This window comes from Hippocampus comes, unplaced genomic scaffold (genome assembly GCF_001891065.2).
Source record: "Hippocampus comes isolate QL1 unplaced genomic scaffold, H_comes_QL1_v1.1 scaffold60, whole genome shotgun sequence".
NCBI classification, from domain to species: domain Eukaryota; kingdom Metazoa; phylum Chordata; class Actinopteri; order Syngnathiformes; family Syngnathidae; genus Hippocampus; species Hippocampus comes.
Genome location: NW_017805483.1, coordinates 777,284 through 793,154, shown reverse-complemented (window position 1 = coordinate 793,154; position 15,871 = coordinate 777,284).

Genomic DNA, 15,871 nt, shown 5'->3' with positions numbered 1-15,871 from the left:
AATACAATACAATACAATACAGCTTTATTTATATAGAGCCTTCACAACCGCTGCACCTGTACCAACAACTTTTGGAAGTCCTGTAACTGTCACAATTCAGTCAATGTCTTATTTTTTTCTTAAATCCATACTATTGATCATGAAATGTTGAAAACGGCCTGCTCTCTTTGACAATGCAATGTTAATGGTGGAATTCTTTTCGGGGTCTCCTGAAAAGTGATGGTTTTGGCGGTCCAAAGATTCCGCGGTATGCAGAAGGAACACTGAATAGATAAGCTAAATCGTTTTCGGATTTGAGTCAAATGATTTGAAAGTGTGACGTGAGCCTTGTCATATAGAAACACCTAAAAAAAAAACAATATTACGGGTGTCGGGAGACATCCATCATTTATTGTGCGTAATCTCACTTTGATGGGCTTTGGGTGATGCACGCAGCTATTGGACTCGGAGGTAGCGTAGCGTAAATCAGGTTAACTCTTACACCCAATGTGGCGGCGAGGCCTTGCGAGCGCCGGCCCCCTGTTCCATTTCCTGCGGCCGCATTAGCCACTTGTAACAGAATTACGGCTCTCATCTCATTTTTCATTGAATTAAAAGGGCCATCGAGAGTTGGAACGAGAACAAAAGCGCTGACGATGACCATTACGATGAGTCAGACCGATTAAAAAGCTTTAACGAGGCAATAGAGAGACGGGCGTTATTGCTAACTTGAAATAGTTTGTGTTTTTAATGCGGATTCATTTGGCAGCACACCGTGGACTGTCCTCCGTCAAAACAAAGTATGTCCTCTGTTTGACACGGCTGCGGACTTGCAAGTTATATATGCGACTTTTCAATCTTTATCCAGGGATAGGCGGGGGTGGGGGTTGGGGGTTATATTTTTACCATGTAGTCACTCATTGCAGTCACCGGGGATGTGCTGCGAGGTTCACTGCAGTGTTAATTATTGGCGACCTCCAAAGAAATGTCCACGTCCCAAAAGCCTAGAACACCACTTTGCGGTGCAATAACACACCTCGGTTCGTAAAAGGACAGTTGTTGGTATTCACTATTTCTGTTACAGTGGTACCTCTACTTACGAACGTCTCTTCATACGAAATTTTCAAGTTACGAAACGTCTCAACAGGAAAATATTGCCTCTTGTTATAAAAGAAATTTCAAGATATGAAAGGTAAAAATACAGGATGGCGTGCAACTCGAAGCTCCGAGTTTCCTGAACGCAACACACATAGAGCTGCTCTGCCATTGGCTATACCCGATCATCATCCTGGCCTCCCATTGGCGAAGAGGGACCTTCACCGAATGTGTCGATACGTGTGGATAGATAGATAGATATGTGTCGATGCAGCGTCCTTGTCATTCGCCACTCGGGCCATGAGGCATTTGGATAGTTTTACGTAAATGTGAATCGCTCACTTTGCTAATGTTTGCCTTGGACATTTTCAAAGGATTGTTAAAAGCCGACAAAAGCAAACGTCCTTGGATCAGTTCTTGACAAAACGCCAGGCAAAAACTACATGAACAGAACATGAATTGAAGAGGGCAAAAAACGATCAGGACGCAGTTAAAAGTTAAATGACCATCATTTTTATTCTTTATTCTTTGTTTTTTATATTATGCACAACTCTCGTTTAATGTGCAATAATATAATTGTAACATGTATTTGTTACATATTTTGATACATTTTTATGCTTTAGGAAACGTTTCTGTCTGAATTTTGGGGGGGGGGGGCCTTGGGACGGATTAGGGCCTTTACATGGAAAGCGCGTCTCGACTTACAAAATTTTCTTGTTAAGAAATTTCTTCCAGAACATATTAATTTCGTAAGTAGAGGTACCACTGTACCTACGTTTCATATTTCATCCAAGCATAAACACTCCCCCTGGGCAAATTACTTAAGGGACATGTTCTTAGAGTTCTCTTACACCACAAACGGATCTTATAGCGAGTCCAATCGCAGGGTGCTAACCATTCACATGAGTTTTGTTTCCCACGACTGGGAAATTAGAATCTCCGGTTAGCGGCGGCGACGGCGTGGCGTGTTGGCAAGAGGTTGTTTCCCTTGTAGGATGTGCAATTAGTTTGAGAGATGTACTTCACATTAGCAGCAAGGTGGGGGGACCGAAAAAACAGATGTAATATCCTCTATGGTTTAATTGAGCACCATCGTTAATACAACAGAAATGACCTGTTATTCTGCCATGCTTTTTTTTTCCCTGTTGTAGTCATCATCTTCCAATTTCGCATTTGTCTTGTCCATTCTTACGTTCCAAATCTTATTTCAGCTGCAAACGAGTTAGATTTGGGTGTTCATCTCAAATGGAGGCCTCAGTGGTTGACTTGAAATTACATCAACGTGGATTAGATTTCAAGTCCATGAGCTTGTTCCTGTCACTCTTTTCGAACCAACCAACCCCATAACCAAGGCTCGCATGGACATTTTTGGCTCTCTATTTCAAATTAGGACTGAGTATTTATTGTCCACTAAACACAAAAACGTGTCAATAATGGGCACACTACGTTTTTGCTTCTTTTTTCTTTCTTTTTTTTCTCCAACAAGATCCAATTTTATGCAAAGCGGACGGAACAAATAAGTTAAGGACTGAGGAGATGCCGGAGAAGTGTTTTTAAAGTCCTCGACTGATTGATGATGTTGAAAAAGTATATTTTGATTCATTAATTGTTTTGTTTTATTTATCTTTATATTCCTACATGGCACTGTTTCAGCTACAGTTGTTTTTTTTTTGGGGGGAGGTGTGCTCTAAGAATAAAATGAATTGAGCACAAATGGAGGATGGTTATTGTACTGTACCTTTTTTTTTTTTTATTGGATAGGGTACTGTATCCCTCGGTACACCATCTGTGCCGCACACTGCTGACGTCATTCAGGGGGCATTTTAAAAAGTGTCCCCACATGAAAGGGCCATATTGTGCCATATTTCTCAAGCGTTCAGTCCATCGGTCCACTCGTGTGGAGCATGTGAGTCACAGCGATGCAGGCAGGCAGGTTGTGAAGTGACATGCTCTGATGTCACAGCCCAGGATGTCAACGACTACGCATCGCGCTTCACAGAAATAGTGCACCATGTGGATTTATTCCCTTGCAGTCACTTCCAGGCATTGTTTATCAGTGCACACACTTGGACATGTCCACACTTTCTTGCCATTACTCTAGCTTCGTGTTGGACATTTGTCGTCTGTCGTCAAATGTGACCTTAATCATGCACATTTTATTGAGTAATCAATTGGGACACTTGATACTCGACTCTCTCCATTGGGGTGTCCCGGCTGTGTCGTCACTCTGCCACCTGGTGGAAACATTCATGAACAACTGGGATATTCTTGCCTTGGTCACAGACAAATCTTTTATTTCTGCTGTTTTTAAAAGAGCAACATTCCCTTTATATGTATCTATGGCTGTAAAATAGTATTTATTGTACAAGAGACGCAGGGGTTAACATATGTAAGTTGAGGGCTTCGTTGTTTTTGAATGGCAAAAAGAGATACGGATTCCCTTTGAACGCAGCTTTATTCAAAAGGACGTCTGCATCGCAATACGATCGAGAACACGTTCTCTTTTTTTTTTTTAAATGAATCTTTATTCGAACAAGTCGTAGTACAATTCTCAATCAACAGAAAACAAAATGAACATGTTATTAATACATACAGAGAACATGTTCTCGCTGGCAACAAAATCACTTCCTGCTTTTCCTTACTTCAACAGCCAATCAGAAGCTATCAACGTAAAAAAAAACATGTCGAAGCAATTGTCCCTTTGAACGCAGCTTTATTCAAAAGGACGTCTGCATCGCAATACGATCGAGAACACGTTCTCTTTTTTTTTTTTAAATGAATCTTTATTCGAACAAGTCGTAGTACAATTCTCAATCAACAGAAAACAAAATGAACATGTTATTAATACATACAGAGAACATGTTCTCGCTGGCAACAAAATCACTTCCTGCTTTTCCTTACTTCAACAGCCAATCATAAGCTATCAACGTAAAAAAAACGTCGAAGCAATTATTAAACAACAGAATGTAATTTAGGTCATATTAACATGAAATTAAGTGATGCTGAAACATAAAATAATAATAATTTGTAATTTAGGTCATATTAACATGAAATTAAGTGATACTGAAAGTACATAAAATAATAATAATTAATAATAGAACACAAGCTTACACATAAAAAAACTCTTGGGAATTTTACTATGTTACTTGTACGACGTGCTTCAAAAGAGCAGCACTTTCAGTATTACATTGAGAATGTTATCGGTGACATCTTGTGGTCTGTCACTTTTACTGCGGGTGAACGATTGACTTGCCCCATTTTTGTTCCCAAACGTCAAACTTTCTGTTTTTATAGGGCAAGTAGGGAGAGTGGTTTCAGATAATTGCCAAGAATCCTCGCCAGGGACTGCAGTTTTACATACGTGATACCCCAGCTGGCAAAAACAAGAGCGTAATTGTAAAAAAGTCAAAGTCCCTGAATGCGTCGGGTGTGTTGTTACAGGCAGTTTGATGCGTGTCTGTTTCCATGTCTCATGGTGAGCAGTTACTGTTGTATTTAAAGCATTTGCCTCTGCTCGCCTCAGGCAAGCGTGCACTGGAACTGCTGGAGTGAGTGTGCATCTCTAATGTCACAACAAAAATAAAAAAGGCGGCCCAGGCAGTAACAGTGCTTTGCTTTGCCGTGTTTATTTAGTTCTAATCTCGCCCTTGTCCCCGATTTTTAATTAGTCAATTAGCATAGTAAATTAGCAAAACAATTATGATGCGTGGAGAACTTCCAGCACACTCGGTGATGAGTGAAGTGATATTTTGTGGCGGGAGGTAAAGGGGGTTGCTTAGGAAGTACAGTAGTAGGAATGACATATTTGAAAAAATGTGATAGCCATTACTCGGCGTGAGAGATAAAAAAAAAAAAAAGGAACATGAATGTGTTTATTAGTAATGCATAAAAAGTACTGTGTCAATTCTGCATGCATAATTAAATCTTGTCTTTATTAGTTCATCATATGTAAGGCATTTATACCTTTTTGCGCTTTGCCCCGCTTGTCTTGTGACATAGCGTTCATGTCCTTTTTCCACCTCAACCTCATTTCACGTAGCAGCGGCACATCTTTAGGTCGACACTAATGATGATTTGTAAAGTTCCATTAGTGCCACTTCTTCGTAGCTTGCAATCAGAAAACGAGACGAGCTTGTGGAAATGTAAGTACCGGTGAGCACTAGCATTGTTAAACATGCCTGTTTAATTTGGCCTGGACCAAAGATTTGGTTGCACTGCGGAATTGTTTTATGAGTTTGGCTGTCGTTTTGATCAACACGTTTTCATGAAACACGAACACGCACACACAAATGAATGACTGGAAAAGGCGTGCTTCATACAAAAGATGAGATTCGCCGATTCTGCTTGTGTTGATGATGTAGCTGGACATGAAATTCCTTTACCTTCTTTAATACTGTATTTTACAATACAAAATATATTGATTTAGACCACAATCACATTGGTAGGAGTCCGATTTGTATAAACATGTGATGCAGACCCGAATCATATCTAACGATACAGTATTGTGGGCATTTTCCTTCCGCCGGAATGCTCCCGGTGGCACAAGTTCCTCGCGAATATCACATATCTCATTACGCTCCACTCGGTTTACGTTCGGTGTGGAATTAGTTTAATGAGTGTTGTCCATTGAGAGTACAGTGAGGGGGGTGGAGGAAAAGAGGCGTCTCTGAAGCTCTCGTATTTGCATGTGAGCAGATTGCACATCACAGTGTAACAATAGGCGTCTCTCCGATGTGTAATAAAAGATCCAAAAGTCATCGGTGGTTGCAGCGAGTGGGTGAAAACACTGCCCCCCACAGCCGTCCATTTCATATCTCGGTATTTTTTAATTGTGTTTGGCAAATGTTGCCTTTTGTTTGTCCAATTTTTTTTTTTTTTCGGGGGGGGGTGTCCTCATCTCTGATGCAATCTGTTCTCTCTTGTCATGTAAATAAAAGATGCCACTTGAATAGAATGAATTCAAAGTGGCAACATCCCACTGGTTTCTTTGGCAGTCCCATCAAATGTCCGAAAACGAAAAGTTCTTTCATGCTTTGGATGTGTTGTTTTTGTCCTTCAAAAAACCTTTCTGCGAACAAAAGGCAAATAGAAACGGCCGACGTGAAGCTCATCTCAAACGAAGCCCATGACTAAAGATGTCCATCAAATGCTAATGTTTCGCTAATGTCAAGTGTTGTAAAGATGTTTGTGAGATGTGATCCGCGACATTACTTCCTGCGGTCTGACATCAAAAGCTGGCGGCATTTCAGAACCCGATTCAAACTTATTGAACCTTATTGAACAGCATTCTTTTTTTCATATTCCGTGATGTGTCAGACTCGATGTATTTATGTAGAGTAGAGAGTAGGCTTTTCTCATTTTATGGTATACAGTGGTACCTCTACTTACGAACGTCTCTTCATAGGACATTTTCAAGTTACGAAACGTCTCAACAGGAAAATATTGCATCTAGTTATGAAAGAGATTTCAAGATACGAAAAGTTAAAATACAGTATGGGTTGCTACTCGCAGCTCCGAGTTTCCTGAACGCAATATGCGTATAGCTACTCTGCCATTGGCTATTACCGAGGATCTTCCTGGCATCCCATTGGCTAAGAGGGACCTCTATCATATGTGTCTATGTATGGAGATAGATTGATCGATGTTTATGCAGTGTCCTCGTCATTCGCCCCTGGGGACATGAGGCGTTCTGATGGTTTTACGTCAATGTGAATCACCCAGAAAAAGTGTTCACCAGTCGGGCGATCGCTCACTATGCTGATGTTTGCCTTGGACATTTTCGAAGGATTGTTTAAAGCCGACAAAAGCAAACATCCTCGGATCAGTTCTTTTCAAAACGCCAGTCAAAAACCTCCTCTGAGAGAGAACATGAACTAGAGGGCAAAAAACGATGAGGACGCAGTTAAAAGTTAAATGACCTTCATTTTTATTCTTTATTCTTTGTTTTTTACATTATGCACAACTCTTGTTTATTGTGCAATAATCTTATTGGAACATGTATTTGTTACATATTTCGAAAGCATTTTTATGCTTTAGGAAACATTGATGTCTGAATTTTTGGGGGTTTGGAACGAATTAGAGCATTTACATGGAAAACGTGTCTCTACTTACAAAATTTTCTAGTTGAGGAATTTCTTCCAGAACCAATTAATTTTGTAAGTAGAGATACTACTGTACTCCAGAGCACCTGATAGTGCGGAAAATATAGTACTTTTATTATTCTATTATTGCTCTTTGTTTTCATGTTATTGGATGGCGCTCAAACAAATAAGAAATGTCGGTATCTTCTGAAAGTCTTTTGAATTAGATAGAGCAATGTTTGTTTTTGACACCAGGTCTATGTGAAAAAGGCTTGTTTTTGATGTTCGTACCTTCAGAATAATTTCTGAAAGAAAATCCAGATTTATGAAAAAAATGAACACCAAAATGTACTTCTTGTCATGATCCGAATTCCCCGATTTATTCTTGACTTCCCCCCTCTCACCTTCTGCTTCCGCGAGGAAAGTCACCAGTTGGAATGTCAGCAGTCCTTGCCTGTCAAGTCTGTCACAGCTGGACTCCTTGTGCGAGTTGATTAAAATACAAGTCCGCAGCTAATTAAAAAGCTCTTCCCTCTTTCCATTTTTTTCCCCCCCATTTTTTTTTTTAATGTGAGAGCGTTAAATAAAACGAGCGGGAGAGAGGACACAAACAGCCTCCTGACAGATCGTTCATTTGCAGAAACTCCGGGACTCCCCGTCGACTGGAGCCGAACGTGTGAGGAGAGTGTTGATTTGCGCTGCTAATGTCACCTCTATGCAGTCGTTCCACTGGTGTCCATCCGGCGGGGGGTGGGGTATGGGTGGGCTTTAATGCCGAAAAGTTTATTTTCAAATTGCATTTTGGTGAATTGCAATATCATATCGTCTTGTTTCCACTAGCCGCGGTGTCGATGGCGCTGGGTGGGGGGTTGCAAAGTACCATTGCATCCTTACTATTTGCATTCCTTCTCTCTATCCGGGCCCAAAGGGTAACGTAAAGACTACTTTTTGTTTGTTTGTTTGTTTGTTTGTTTGTTTGTTTTTTTAATGAGCAGAGGCATCTGTTGCTTGGTGGTAAGCGCCCCCCCGTGGAAGTAAAAGATGACGGGGTGAGTGGGGAGTGTCTGGATTTCGAGCTGCCCCGCCCCCCCCAAACTTTATGCAGCTCAGGCACATAATTTTCATTTAAAAAAATCTCATGGCACACCACCAAACAAATGTCACCCCGCCCAAAAAAAATTCCTGGAATAATTGAATGTACTCGCAAATTGACTTTGAAATTTGAAAATCTGGGATCGTTTCAATCTGTTTTTCAATCTTTTTTGAGCCAAGGCATGATTCTTTCATTGAAAAAAATCCCGCGGCACACCACAAGCTGAAAATGTCAAAAAAGCTTATTTTAACGATTAAAGTGTTATATTGTGATTATAAGGTTTTTTTTTTTTTAACATCGAAGAATAACGTTATATTATAACACCTTGAATAGGAATCAAATAAACATCAATCAAATATTTTATAATCTTTCATCTTTATTCTCACTCAGTGTGATGAATGGTTTGGATGAACACCGATCTGATATCCTGGCAGCAATCGATGAAAGACACACGATGCTCTTCCTCCATAGCTCTCAGTCTTTCTCTGTTATGAGTTTTTACAGTAGTCAGGCTATTTCTTTCACCGCTTCCGGTCAGAACTTCTCATTTACCACAAGTTTAGCCACAAGTTCAGCGACATGGTAACTTGCTTTCAGGGCTCATGCACATTGCTTGTTTCTCCGTGTTTTCACGCAGGTGAACAAAATACTCCACATTTTTGTTTCGAAATGAAGGGTGTTTTCTTTGGAGATCGAGTTTAACCTTACTTGGGACCATAGCGCTGTTGGAGAGCTTTTCACCACATACTAAGCACAACGGTGTCGGTGCCGCTGCATCTCCGGTAAAAGTAAATCCAAATGAGAGATAGCTTTCGTTGTATTGCCTCGCGCCAGAAACTTCGCTTGTCTCGAAGCACAAGGTACTTTGCTAGCTGCTGCTGCCACCTACTGGTATGGAAGAGTACTACATGATTATTCTGCCAGGCGATCGGCCGCACAGGCATACAAATTGGAATTATTTCCCACGGCACACCTGATAATATCTCGTGCCGCAGCACAGTGTTTGAAAAACACTGGTTTTAGGTCAAAGGTCACGAACATGGTGCCCATGGGCACCAAGTAGCCCCGCAAGAGCCACTTGAATAGCCCGCAGGCCTGTTCCAAACATTTCTCACCAGTAATGGGACATTGGGATTTTCTATGTTGTAGAACGTATTTATTTATCGAATGTATTCTCAAAAAACACTTGCAGGGGTATGCTCGAAAAACTAAATCCAAAACACAAAGCCTGGAAAAACACCAATAAGCCAAAGTAACAAACAAACAAAGAACAAAAACCCATGACAGCAACACAACGAATCGACAAAGACTGCCAGGACCCGGGGAACTAAATACAAGCAAACTGACGAGACAACAACACCTGGACAAGATACAAAGACTTGAAGGAGCTGATTGGTTGACACAAGGGACCCGGATGACAAGAACAGGTGAAAACAAAACCGAACGAGGAAGACGGCAGCACTTGAGGAAACAAAACGACGAAACAAAACCAAACGTAAGCTTTAACAAAAACAGAATTGTGACAATTATAGGTCGTTTGAGGACATTTGTCATTTCAGAAGTGTTTCCAGAGCTGCATTGCCTTAGTGCAGTGGTGACCAAACTACAGCCCGCGGGCCGCAGTTGGCCCGCGGGTTTGTTTTTATTGGCCCGCAGCAAATTCTGAAAATATAGTTGAATATGGCCCGCGCATGGCGCTTGAGCTCACCTCTTTTGAACTTCTCAAGTTTCAACACTAGATGGAGCCAGTAACGGAAAAGGTGCTTCTCCACTAAACAAAATTAAGCAAAGAAAAAAATTGGCCACAAGTCACCAGAAATGGCAGCACCGAAGAAACGAAAGACAGCAAGTGAGTGCAGAAGATTTCAAACACGGTGGGACAATGAATATTTCTTCAAAGAAATCGAAGGAAAGTGAATCTGTTTGATTTACGATTGATTTTGCCGCGATGAAGGAGTATAATGTCCGTCGGCGCTATGAGACCAAGCATCGGAGCTACGCATCGTACACAGGTGCCGAACGAGCATGTGTCAATATGTCACCTCTAGTGTGTGGCCCGAGTCTTTGCTTATTTTTCTGTATTTGGCCCTCACCAAAAAAACTTTGGACACCCCCGCCTTCATGTTTTTTAGTCATGGAAATGGACATTGAACTTTGTCGGTTCCCAGCAATGAGTTCCAACTCATCCAAGAGACATACAAAAAAAAAGAAAAAAAAAGAAAACAATCACCAGAGAGAGACAGAACGAGAAGACTGACGGCTTGCCAGGTGGCGCCTTGATTTTCTTAGATGAAAGACAAAAACAAAAGGAAGGATGAGGGGCGGAAAAACATGTCCAAACTATGCTCCTCTCATGGAGGGGCACAGTGTGGGGTCTGGAAAAAAAAAAACTCAGCAATTAGTACCCAAGAGTGTTTTTCAAAAAGATTGGTGACCTTGGGTTTAGGTGAACACAATGCAACAGGTGGAGGAAACATTGTACCTTCTGCCACCTAGTGGAAAAGTACAGGTATTGTGGTTGGAGATCACCGGATTCGAGTTACAATCGTCTTGGACCGCATCCCCCTCACACTCTGTCAATCTCACGCTGTCACTTTTTAGCTGCATTTTGTCATGTTGACTAATTGGTCGTCTAGCGCAGGCGTGCTTTGTGACACTTTACTTTGTAAAACAAACAAAAACATGAGCTGGCCTGCGGAACTTCAATCAGGCTTGCGACTTGGTGACTATTTTGTCACAGTCAATTTTTTTTTTTCCCCCTTTGCCAGCTCCCCTCGTGAGACTTCCTAAATAGCGTGTGCTCACTGTGCGCTGATGAAAATGAATCGTACATCGATTGAAGAGAGATGTTTTTTCAGCTTGTAAACGCCCCCTCAAGAGCGTCATTGCTTTCATGCTCTGTTGTGCGTTCAGACTTCTCCTCGGCGGTTCAAGAAGTCAAAACCTCGCGTTGTAAACAGCGGCTAAATATTTTCAACTCCCGCGAAGCGACTGCAACAAAGAAAATATTGTTTGGAGTTGTAAGACAAAGCAGACATGCTCATAGGCTGCAATTGCGCCAGCAGTCGGCCTCGCGCAACAGAGGTCCTCCGGAGCTTTTGTGTGGCCGCCGCATTTTTATGATCCTAATTCTTTCACATATAATGCCAGCATAAATATGGCGTTGCACAGTGGGATGCTCCGCGGTGGGTCGTAAAAAAAGCGAAGGTCGACACTAACAGGTTCAGATGCACATCATTTTATGGCTGGCCTATGAATTTTCCCATCAGCGACCTTGTTGCGTGCTCGGTGCAAGTGCAGGCCGCATACTGCGCCGGACTTTTTAACTGTGTGGATTTGTGCGTATGATGATTTAGAGCCTCGGGCCGGCCAGTCTAACTAGTTTGAGCATGTTAACACTGTTGGCTATTTAGTGCCGATGGATGCAACATGTCGTGCAAATGGATTCTTGAGTCACTGTGAAATATTTGGCCTTCGGTATGTACCTCTGAATGTCTTTGATACTTAAATCTAGCAACGGTTAATACGATGGCTCTGACGTTCCGAACCCCAAATATTTGTTTTTTCTGAGAAGTAGGTAAACTGCTTTTCAATCGAACCACGAAGGCACAAATGGATTATTCTTGCTGTGTTTCCCTATTGCAATTAATTGTTTTAGCCCCCATTTTTTTCGTGGTTTGTTTTGATACTTTTTCTGTGTATTTACAGTATACAGTGGTACCTCTTGTTCCGAACGTCTCTTCATCCAACATTTTCAAGTTACGAAACGCCTCAACAGGAAAATATTGCCTCTAGTTAAGAAAAGAAATGTCAAGATACGAAAGGTAAAAATACAGGATGGGTTGCTACTCGCAGCTCTGAGTGCACTCTTTCATTCATGTTCTCTCTCAGAAGTGGTTTTTGCCTGGCGTTTTGTAAAGAACTGATCCAAGGACGTTTGTTTTTGTCGGCTTTTAACAATCCTTCGAAAATGTCCAAGGCAAATATCAGCATCGTGAGCGATCGCCGGACTGGTGAACACTTTCTGGGTGATTCACATTTACGTAAAACTATCGGAACGCCTCATGGTGCGAGGGGCGAATGACGAGGACACTGCATCGACACCTGGCTTACTTCCCTCTTAGCCAATGGGATGCCAAGATGATGCTCGGTAATAGCCAATAGCAGAGCAGCTATGAGTATGTTGCGTTCATGAAACTCGGAGCTACGACTAGCAAGCCATACTGTATTTTTACTTTTCATATCTTGAAATTTCTTTCGTCACAACAGGCAATATTTTCCTGTTGAGACGTTTGGTAACTTGAAAATGTATGAATTGACGTTCGTAACTAGAGGTACCACTGTACGTTCAAAAATGTTGAAAACGTTTTGAAAAGGTGCGTTGATAAGCGTCTGTTGAGAGGAGTAAAAACACGATAGGTTGCCTTTAAGTATAGCTTACAAGTATTCCGGGTGGGGCTTGACTTTATGGCCTGCAATAAACAGGGGATCGCCGGCTGCTTTCTCTCTGCTTGGCTACTGTTGGGGTGAGGCTGTTGCGAATGCTGTTGTCTTTGCAAAGCAGACTACCAAATGGCACCACTTGATAGGGTTTCACTCGGGGCCTCTTATTGTTACCGGATCTCATGACCTGATACTTTTGCAATGTTCGGCGGCTGTGCATGCGGTTTTGGGCAAGCACGGCTAACGGAGGTCCGTAAAAAGCCGTCAGCAGCACCTGTCATCAGAGATGAAGCCCAAGTTAACGAAGGCGCCGATGACAAGAGATGAATGACAGCGGATGGTGATTGATTGAGATGGGCACGTTCGCAGTCAAGGTATCATCGCTATGACGAAATGGAGACCTCACCCGTTTTCGGCTCCAGAACACATCAGAGTCAATCGCTACTTTTAACGAGTTCATTGCGTGCCGACTGTAACTTCGTATGTCAGGTCCGGCTTAAACGCAGAATCCCCACCGGTGTACGTTTTAATAGACCAGCTAAATATAACGATGTTCAAGTGTTTGCAAAATTCTAGTTTCAAATGGTATTTAAGATTGTAAAAATCTAATTTGGGGTATCGGGGGTGTGGCGGATTTTTGGCTCGGTCATTTGGCTTTAAAAAAAAAATCTCATCACCCCCCCACCACACGCATACAAAATTAGGATTTCCGATTTTGAACAGATTTTGTTTAACCCCTTTGATTATACAACAAAGCTAATGACAGTGACAGTCGAAACAAGTTTTCTTTTTCCCTTAATGGAATTTGCTTTCATTTCCCGATAGCAATTGCGTTACAGTGAAACTCCTCTACAACGAAACTTACATGGGCGAAAATACCCCCTAGTATGAAAAAAATCTTCATGCATTAACACCATTCCCACTTTCCTGCCCCCCATTCAACGAAAAAAAACCCTGTCGCGTTATACGAAACCTTTTTCTCTGCTCTTGCCACAATAAAAATAGAGTACACATACCCGAGAGACAACTGATGTACATCCACAAGGAGATAAGAGTTTTGCTTGTCAAAGGTAAGAGCAGTGTGTAACTGGTGTGTGTGTGTGTGTGTGTGTGTGTGAGTGCAGATGGTTGTTCGTCTATGTGTGCCCTGCGATTGGCTGGCAACCAGTTCAGGTTGCACTCCGCCTAGTGCCCGAACACAGCTGGGATAGACTACGACCCTTATGAGGATAAGCGGATTAGAAAATGGATGGATGGGTTGTCAATGAGCGGCCACCAACAATCCTGAGAGATCAGTATTTCATTTTTTGCTTTTTTTTAATTGTAGCCAATTAACGGTCTAGTCGTTCACTCACTTCCTGATATATTTAACATCAAAAATTCAATCCTAAATGCAAAGAGATATGCATAAGCGTCTTTAAGTAAAATGTCTGGCCTAATCTTCTTTTGTCGAGCATGAACAACCACATATGGTCACAAAATGTGCTCGGCAACTTCCACAGGGAAGTCAATCTGTTTCCACGCTGGTGGGGGACGAAAAAAAAAAGCTCTAGTAGTAAATGAAATTAATGAGATCAAGAAATGGTGGCAAATGTCTTTTTTACTGCACTGTAAATTGGAACTAGTCACCCTATCGCTTTCAGATGTGTCGCCCAAACATAGCTTTTTTTTTTTTTTTTTTTTTGGATGACATATTTCACTCCCCCACTGCAAATGTACACAACCAGTGAAGGATGGGCATCAAAAAAGTGTGGTTGATTGTAATCAATCTTTCATGCACCCTTGAACCCGATAACATGATCAGCTGTCCACTGTAGTCACCGCTCTCCCTTGAATAAAATGGGGCTCGCCTGCATCTTTAATCCTTTGACACAGGATGGCGCAATACCAACGGCTATTTTTCCAATACTTTCCTTATCTGACATGTTGCAGGTATGGAGTTTCCAAAAATCCAAAACAAAGATGAAATATCTTCCCTTAGCAATTTATTCAAGCGAGTAAAACGGCGGGAATAGTAGCTTCCGCTTCAAAGTCGGAGTGTGTGATTGTGTGTGTGTGTGTGTGCGCGCTCTGTAATAACAGGTCATATTTTTACATCTGCAGCCCTCGCTGAGAGAAGAGCATTTCACACATCTTACTACCCTGTGGTTTCCTGGCTAATCCTCACAGGCCATGTCATTGCCATATCTTTTTCGAAAGAGATCTGAAGCTTTCTGAAAGGCATGATAGCACCGAGAGGAGTTCGCCGTCTTGATTCTGGACAGTCCAAATTCAATCCATCCATCCATTTTCCGATCCGCATTATCCTCACAAGAGTCGCGGGGGCTGCTGCGGCCTATCCCAGATGTCTTCGGGGAGTAGGCGGGCGATGCCCTGAACTGGTTGCCAGCCAAATAATCAATTTTGAGTGCTCCCTTAACCCATGGTGCATGTTTTTGGGATGTGGGAGGAAACTGCAGTACCCGGAGAAAACCCACTCAGGCACGGGGACAACATGCAAACTCCACACAGGAAGGCCAGAGCCGAAATCGAACCCTGCACCTCTGTACTGTGAAGCCGATGTGCTAACGAGTCACCCACCGCGCCGCCCCTGCCCAAATTCAAATTTCAAGTAACTTTCTTTAGAAAACTTGACCTGCACTGAGTATTCTTTGAGAATATATGTTGAACTTGGCGGCCTGGTGGTCCGCTGGTTAGCACGTCGGCCTAACTGTGCAAAGGTGCAGGGTTAGATTCCAGCTCCGGCCTTCTCCTGTGTGGAGTTTGCATGTTGTCCCCGTGGCTTTTCTCTGGGTACTCCGGTTTCCTCCCACATTCCAGAAACATGCATGGCAGGTTAATGGAACACCCTAAATTGAGTGAGTGTGAGCGCAGATGGTTGTTTGTCTCTCTGTATGCCCTGCAATTGGCTGGCAACTGGTTCAGGGTGTCCCCCGCCTACTGCCCGAAGACAGCTGGGATAGGCTACGGCACACCCCGCGACCTTGGAGGGATATGTTGTACTTTGGCAGGCGTTAAAAAAAAAAAAAAAACACACACACACACTTAAGCATAGATTGTACTGACTTCAGGGGCATGTTGTGTAACAATTTTCAAAACAAAAAAACCCCAATAACAACAACAACAACAATGGAGATCTGAGGTCACTCCATGCGAATGATGGCAAAACAAACTAATTGCT